Source organism: Xyrauchen texanus, chromosome 20, assembly GCF_025860055.1.
Source record: "Xyrauchen texanus isolate HMW12.3.18 chromosome 20, RBS_HiC_50CHRs, whole genome shotgun sequence".
NCBI classification, from domain to species: domain Eukaryota; kingdom Metazoa; phylum Chordata; class Actinopteri; order Cypriniformes; family Catostomidae; genus Xyrauchen; species Xyrauchen texanus.
This window is the reverse complement of record NC_068295.1, coordinates 41,885,807-41,893,638: the sequence shown is the minus strand read 5'-3', so window position 1 is coordinate 41,893,638 and position 7,832 is coordinate 41,885,807. Positions and strand designations below refer to the sequence as shown.

General features: G+C 37.3%; 1 long non-coding RNA gene across 1 annotated transcript; it reads right to left on the bottom strand.

The window, feature by feature from the left end:
- Nucleotides 1-4,742: 4,742 nt before the first annotated feature.
- LOC127660482 (uncharacterized) lies at nucleotides 4,743-7,350 on the bottom strand. Its single transcript, XR_007972652.1, has 3 exons — nucleotides 7,131-7,350; nucleotides 6,630-6,787; nucleotides 4,743-6,414 (listed from the first exon to the last, which is right to left on the bottom strand). It is a non-coding gene; the product is annotated as an uncharacterized LOC127660482 (long non-coding RNA).
- Between the last annotated feature and the right edge of the window lie 482 nt (nucleotides 7,351-7,832).

Sequence of the window (7,832 nt, the reverse complement as noted above, 5' to 3'; positions counted from 1 at the left end):
ACCTGAACTCAAACTAATGTCCTCCACCATATCAAGTGCGGTTTATTAATGACATGTGGATGTAGCTGCTCATTTGAGCTGATGAAGTGGCAATATCATTATTGGCTCTGCACCGAAAAATGTGTGATTTATTGATTAACTTGCACTCCTGTTAAGGTGTGCTTGTAATGATGGGTCGTGGATAGTTCCTCTAGATTTAAATGCATTCATATGGCAGACACTTTTATCAAAAATGATTTGGGCCTTATTTACACTTGAATATTAGCATCTGTCTCAAGTGATCACAAGTAGACAGATGAGGCAGAATGGAGATTTGTTTGGAAAGGAGTGAATTATGGGGGGTCTACATACAGTGTAAAAATGATTTATGACTGAACTGCTGTTCTCACCATCTTTAAACCACAAATGCATGCTTTCAACCAGTGAAAATAACATGAAACCATTTTTCTTTGTTTCATCATCCCTGGGAAGTCATTGGAAACAGAGGTAGGGATGTTTAGGTCAAATATTTCTGATTAATTATATATTAAAATCAACAATATTTCGGACCTGTGATCACTGTCAGTAATGGGTTACCATATATTTTAAAGCAAATTTTGGGATATTGTTTAAAAAAGGCTGCATGGAAACACCAAGATGCAAATAAAATCTCCAAAATGTGTATACAAATTGAATACGCTTGCTTGGGGAGGATAAATGTTTTATTCATTAAGACATGCATTCATTTAATTCTCTTGGACTTTCATCTGTTGAGGCACTTCTGAATTGCAAATGTTTTTCCAGTTTGCTTTGTCCTGGGCTACACTCATCAGTTACTGGAGTATAACTCCTTTGTTGCTGTAGTTCTCTTTGATATTGTCTTTATATTTATTTTTGGGCTTCCCTTGAGACCTTGTACCTTGATAATATTCTGTCATTACTGTCTTATCCCAGTGATCATTTTGATATTGTTTGCATGACATCTTCCTCAAGGCCTACCTTGTTCCTTATGTCTTCATTACGAACGTGTTCTTCCCATCTTATTCCAAGCATCCACTGGTAACTTTTCCTTTCAATTGCTCTTAGTTTGCTTCTGTTTGTCTCTTTGAGTGCCCATGTTTCTGCTCCATACAGCAATGTTGAGAGCACACATACATTGAGCAGTCTTTTTTTTTTTTCATCAAATTGAGTTGAGCTTTGAATAAGTGCCACTTGCAAGTGCTAAATTATTTTTTATTTCCACAGTACAATAGTTGTTAAAGGTAAATTTATATCTTAGATATTTAAAGCTTGCAACATTCTTAGGCTAATTCTTATTGAGTATTATTTCCATTTTGTTCTCATCTACTTTCTTACAGAAAACCAGTGTTTCTGTTTTAATAGCATTATTCAATATTCATTCCATACATTTTGCTTATTTCATTGACACTATTGACCAGCTCTTGCAGTCTATCAATTGTCTTTTCTATTAGATTGATATAATCTGCAAATCTTGAATTGTTACATTGCCCCCAATGTTGACTCTGCCGCTGAAGTCCTCTAGTGCTTGTGACAATTCTCTCCAAGTAAAACAAGAAGAGCACTGGAAACAGAATGCTGCCTTGTCTACATCCCACAACTGTCTTGAAGAAGTTGGTCAGTTCACCATTGACCATGGTTGTATAAGTCAACAGTTAGGTTTATAATGTTCATCTGATAAGATTTTAAGACGTTTCATAAGCAACCCTGTGGCATGCTGTCAAAAGCTTTTCTAAGATCAATAAAGCAGTTATACATTCTTTGATTGCATTCTGTCGTATTTTCTGCCTGTGTTTTCAGAATAAAAGTTTGCTTGATTGTCGATCGATTCCCTCGTTGATCAAAAACATAGCTTGCTTGAATTAATCTTGCTTGAATTACCTTTAGTAGTACCTTGCTATAATGACAAGTGAGTCAAGTTTGTTCAGTCTTTTCTGTCATTAAGACTATTCAACCGTTCTTCGTAGTCAGTGGCTGCTGCTCTTTTTTTTCTTGTCCACAAGTGTAAGCATGCTTGGTTGATCCAAGGTTTCTTGGCTTGGTTGCCACTGCCAGCTGTTTCTTTTGCCACTTCCAGAATATCGTAATTCATGAAATCAATTTGCCAATGCCATTTACCTCATATTCAAATTTTGGTGCGATCTTCCACTGATGTTCACTTGGAAGTTTGTCATGATGTTCATGTCTTTAAGGGCCTCTAGGTTCAGTCTTGTTCTCTCAAGTTTAAAAACAAGCCAACAATAAATGATGAACTGCACTGCCAAAGTCAGCTCCAGGGAAACTTCTGCACCCAGCAATTGATGTTTTCCATCTTCTTCTCATCATGATGTAGTCTGTCATCTTTCTCTATTCCTTGTCTTTATTGAAGATTTCCATGTCCATTCTCAGCTAGCCTTGAGCTTACAGTGGGTATTTGATACATATAGCTCTTTTTTGCACAAAAACTGATTGCCTAATCCAAACTTTCTGTCAACTTTGTGCCAATTTGCATTGTCATTACCAACTTTGGAATTCAAATCACACATGAAAATGAGAATGTCTTTCTTCTAAGTGTATTCCCTAGCCTTTTGCAGTTGGGTGTAACATTTTATGTCACGATCTGCAATTGCTGCAATGATGCGACTGTTAATCAGGTTTTAAGCAATTAATACTGCCTTTGTGATGTTGTTTAACATCATCTTTGTGCATCCTTTCATTTCCAGAGAAGATTATATTGTTTCTTTGACCATAGCCTTTCCATCTCATTTTGCATAGGCCAATTATATCATATTTGTATTCTTCCTCTGCTTTATTAAGTAGTTTGACTTTACCGTTTCAATTCAATGATCTTACATTCCACATTCCAAAATTTAATTAATGTCTTCTTTTAATAATTATGTGGTCTTGTTTTATCTTGTCACACTTGTGGTTGTTTTCTTCTTCCCAAGTTAATGTTATTCCAGCGTCTGCCCTGGGGGCCTCTGGATCTGCCAAAAGTCTACCAGTAGCCCTGAATCTAGGATTAGTCCTGACAGACTCAACTCCTCCTATATATATTGCAAACCCTCTAAATTTGTGTCATTCATTAGTATTTCAGCTGGCTTATATGGCTGACGGTCTCCTCAGCAAATCAATGACCAATAAATATTATTAGAATGTATATAAGAATATAGATGCACATCAAAAAAAGTAATGTGACTTTGCCTCTACAGGCCACGTGAATACATAATTTGCCCAGAGAATATCATCAATATCATCTGGTATGTTGCTCTGGTTCTGAAATGCCAGACACAAAGAGTACTATCAAAATGATTGTCTATTTTTACCTCCCAGAACTGTCTGACATGCTTTCACTTCTAGACGAGGTATCTGCCACTAAATGCAAACAAACATGAAGTTTGTCAGAGCGTTTTGTCTACACATTCTAAAACACAAAAAAGACCTGCAATGACTTCAACTTCCATTTTCAATTCCATTTTGCAGCAATTTCCCTGAAGTGACTATTTTGCTGTCTTAAACACATGGGCAGGAAAAGTGGCTTTTTTTGCATATATTAATAGCTTTACATAACTTTACAATGAATTCACTTGACTGGAAACATGACTAATGACGGGAGTGTCTTTCTCCAAAAACTGAATTGCTAATGCTGTGCAAATGTAGAAGTGTGAAAAAATGGCTATAATACGTTTATAGGTGCATCTGTTTGCATTTCTAACTAAATTTAAGGCTACGCACCCTGTCACAAGCTGCAGTTGTGTGGTTGTCGACAGCTCTGGTTAATATAATATTTGTTTTGTCGTGACACTTCACTCGCTGCAGTGTTGACACTATATATATTGTCTGTCCAACACTGTAAGCTGGATTAAAAATGTTTCAAAATGCGCACCTAATTATCATTTTAGGGAAACATCCAGGGGCACAGATAGCTCTGAATTCTCTAGAAACAAACCTGATTTATGCTGATTCTCCCTCAATGCACTACTGCCACATCAGCAGGTCTCCTCCAGTTTAATAAGTAGAATGGTTGAGTAGAGAAAAGTAGAGTTGCCAATGCAATGACACATTTAGAGACAAAAAGCAATTTTATTAACTCTAAACCATAGAGGAGGCACACAGATAGAAAAACATTTTATTTAGCCATCATTTTCTTCTGTCAGAACACATGCCAGAGAATTGTGCTGGGACACAGAATTAAGTTTCAGGCAGGTTTGACAGTTCAGGTCCTCATTTCCAAAAGGCATAAGTCTAAGTAGATTGTAGAAATCATTTTATGATTCATCTTAGTTTTGCAGCCAGTTTCCCAAAGCCATCGTAACTTCAGTAGTACTTGAAAATGAAAGTAGATTTACGAGTTCTCTAGAGTAATCATAGAGCACTAAGAGTATCATAAGGAGACAGACTAATTAGGCCATAAGGTGAACTAGGAAAAAGTGGCTAGAAAATGATTTTCGTTCCCACACCTGGGCACTACTTTTTAAAATAATTTTTGCATAGACAAAACCATTATCGACTTTATGTTAAAAGTTCTCCACAAAATACCCTGCAGTTTTTTGTCACAATCCATACATGTATATAATTGTGAATTGGAAAAAATGAAAATCTTATGTTGCTGGTTTTGTTTGTAACTTTATTTATATACATTTTAGCAACACAAAATATCTCTCAAACTGACATTTATACATGTACCTAAACACCTGAGACAGGTTTTGGTGCATTATATACTCAAGTGTGAATGTAGACCATGAAATATGGCACATTTGTAGAAAACATGCTTCAACTTCACGGATTGGCACTAAGCAAAATTAAACATAAACATTATAAATTTAGCAAAACTGTGATGATTTATACACAAAAATTTTCAGTAGGTACTGTGTAATCACAGAAAGATACAAATATAAGCACACTTTGGCCCAAGTTGGCTGAAATGACTCGAAATGCTACACTGTCCCCTTATTTTTAAATGCTGCCAAAATAAAATTACAATTCTACAACAGATTCTTTACAGCTCAAAATCACCTTAAATTATAAAACAGCGCATATTTACTCATCGGTATCATCCCTATCACTATCAGAGCCATCAACCCATGTAGGTCTTTCTTCTGTTTCCTGTGAAACATTTGCACAATTTTGGCACCGACATAAATAAGTACAAGACAGTCTTGCAGACAAACAGGAACATCTTCCAGTCTCACATTTGCTATGCTTGCAACTGCAGTGGACAGCCTGCAACACACTTTCAGGGGCAGGATTTCTAGTCATCCAGGTCACAGTTAACTCACCATCCTTGAAGTGCCATCCATTGCCAACGGGTGAAGGGGCACACATTATACCTTTCAGAGAATGTATGGAAACCTGTCCAGCTTGATATTGTGCATCTTTCAGCATCTATGGACTTTACAAAAACATATGCCAGTTCAGTTTGTACAGCAGACACAGTGTTCAATTTGTATGTGTCCGCCTGTAATGGAACACTTTCCTGATGAAACAAGTTCTGTGGTCCTTGTCTTTTAGACTGATGGTACTGTTCTACAGGGATGCTAGGGGGTGCTTTCAATGAGGAAACTCCCTTCTGTAGAGGTTGTCTGTTTGTTGTTGACACAGGTTCAACTACAGAACTATGCAGCATAATCCCATTTGTGTGGTGGGTAGTTCCACGACCTGACAGTTTCTCCACCCCAAAGTCAACATTGTCCCACACAAGTACTGTAGGAACCTTCTTTGAGAATCCCTTTGGTATTTTGTCTCTGCCCTCTACTAGTTGAAGTTGGGCAAGGCTAGTGTCTAGACTGACAACTGTGTCCCATGATGCACAATGTCCTAGTCTATTTAGAAGTGACACAATTTGTGATGAACCTGTTAAATGGCGAACCATTAGACCAAGACACAATGATTTAGGGGTCTGCCTCCGGCCCTTAGATGCAAGATACACAATGTCTTGACAGATAGATATCACTTTTAGGTTCAAATCATCTGGAATATCAACATAATGAGCCAGTGTTGGTTCCTCAGTTGCACCAGTAATCCAGGAAATCAGACTGTACAGTTCAATTGGCACGACAGATTTTGCCTCGCTCACATTTAAGTCATCTGATGTGGGTGGCCCACGGGCATTTCATACCGGGAGAGTCACACAGAAGCATCTTTAATATTAATGCCACACTGTAAAGTGTCCTTGTGTCCTCTCCAGTATTGATGGAGGCCATTGAAGTTGGTCTTTGTGGACCAGCTTTTGTCCTAGCCCTGTTTTCACAGTCACTTTGGCTAGTTACCACAGTTGACTCTGTTGTTTCTGTACCTGATGGATGAGGTAGCCTGTCTATCAGCTTATCTGCAGAGAATGTCTCAACAAAAACCATCTCACTTATGTTGCGCTTCTTGGGGGAGTGAAACACCAGCTGGGGGAAATCACGGGCCAACCTCCTCTTCAATTTATCCTGCCTGAATCAAAAAGATAGAGTGAAAGATGATCATAATGGTATAAATAAAGATATATTCACACTGAATTTGTTTTTAAGTTAAAATACACTGTTAACAGATTCTACACGTTATAAAATATGATTATGATTATTATGAATTCCATTTTTGTTAGAAAAAGAATGTTGCATAAACATTCTTTCCAAAGATGCCAAAGACACGTGTGGTATTCACATTACCTGTAGCTTGAAGCACCAAGATCTTCATGTTTTTTCACCAGATTTAAAAAGATCCTTCTTAGCCGAGTCATTGACAACACCTCTTGGTTTACAATTATTCTATGGCGGATGATCCTCTACAGAAGATCTTGTAGCTGGCATCAAAGGTTGGCTCATTTCTGAAAAGAAAACACATTAAAAACAGAAAAGATGTATTACTTTATGTGCCATAACTATTGCACAATGGCTTCAATTTTAAATGTAGTATAAATAGTAGCAAATCAAAACCTGACAAAGTGATTTGAGATTTTTTTTTTATTCTTCAGCAAGAAAATTATTTCTAGTTTCTTCTACCTTAACAAATCACTAAACATTTTTTCATTTTGAATTACTGGTGCAATAGTTGTGCAGTCAAGACTGTGTTTACAGACAAATCGACAATATAGATGGTCAATGCTTTACTTTTGAAATGTGAGGGAATTATTAATTATTATTTAATAATATAAAATATTAATAACTCACTGTTCTTCTGAGGTCCCAGTAACTGATGCACTAGACTTTGTCAAGAACCTGGTGTACGGTCTATAACAGGACTTGTGGTATCGCACATCCAGAGACACACAGTCTTTGTCTCGAATATGCACAAGAATGCTAGTGTCTTCCTTCATCTCAGTAGCTTTCAGCAACTGGCCTGTAAATAAATAAATAAAAACGAATTAAACTAATAAAAAACTGTTAATAGTTAAACGATATTGAGTGTTCTGGTTGTAGCTGTATGCAAAACAATGCAAATCTGTCTCTGACTGTAAAATAAACATGACATAAATTACGTAATTGAAAGTTAGCAATGGTACCTAGCATAAGGGAATAAAAGTTCAAACGCGTGTGTGTGTGTGTTGTTTTTATCTACCTGCTGACAACGTTTCTGCCTGTGAAAGATTGTCCTTCTGGCGTTTGCCTCCCACAGTAATGTACTTGTCCGTTTTCTTACAAATTATGCACCAGGCAGGAAGCACAGGACCAGCACAAGCTACAGGCAGGCAGGCCGGTCCTGGACCTACATTTCTTTGTAGGACATTCAACTGTAGCGATACTAACGTTGTACTGCCTTGATCTTGAACTTCAGGACGCTGTGTGGCCCGTTCTCGGCCGCATCCAAGCGCTTTTTGTCAATGAAACGCCTGTAGCAAGTGTAGTGAAACCCAGCGTCTTCGGAAACATTGT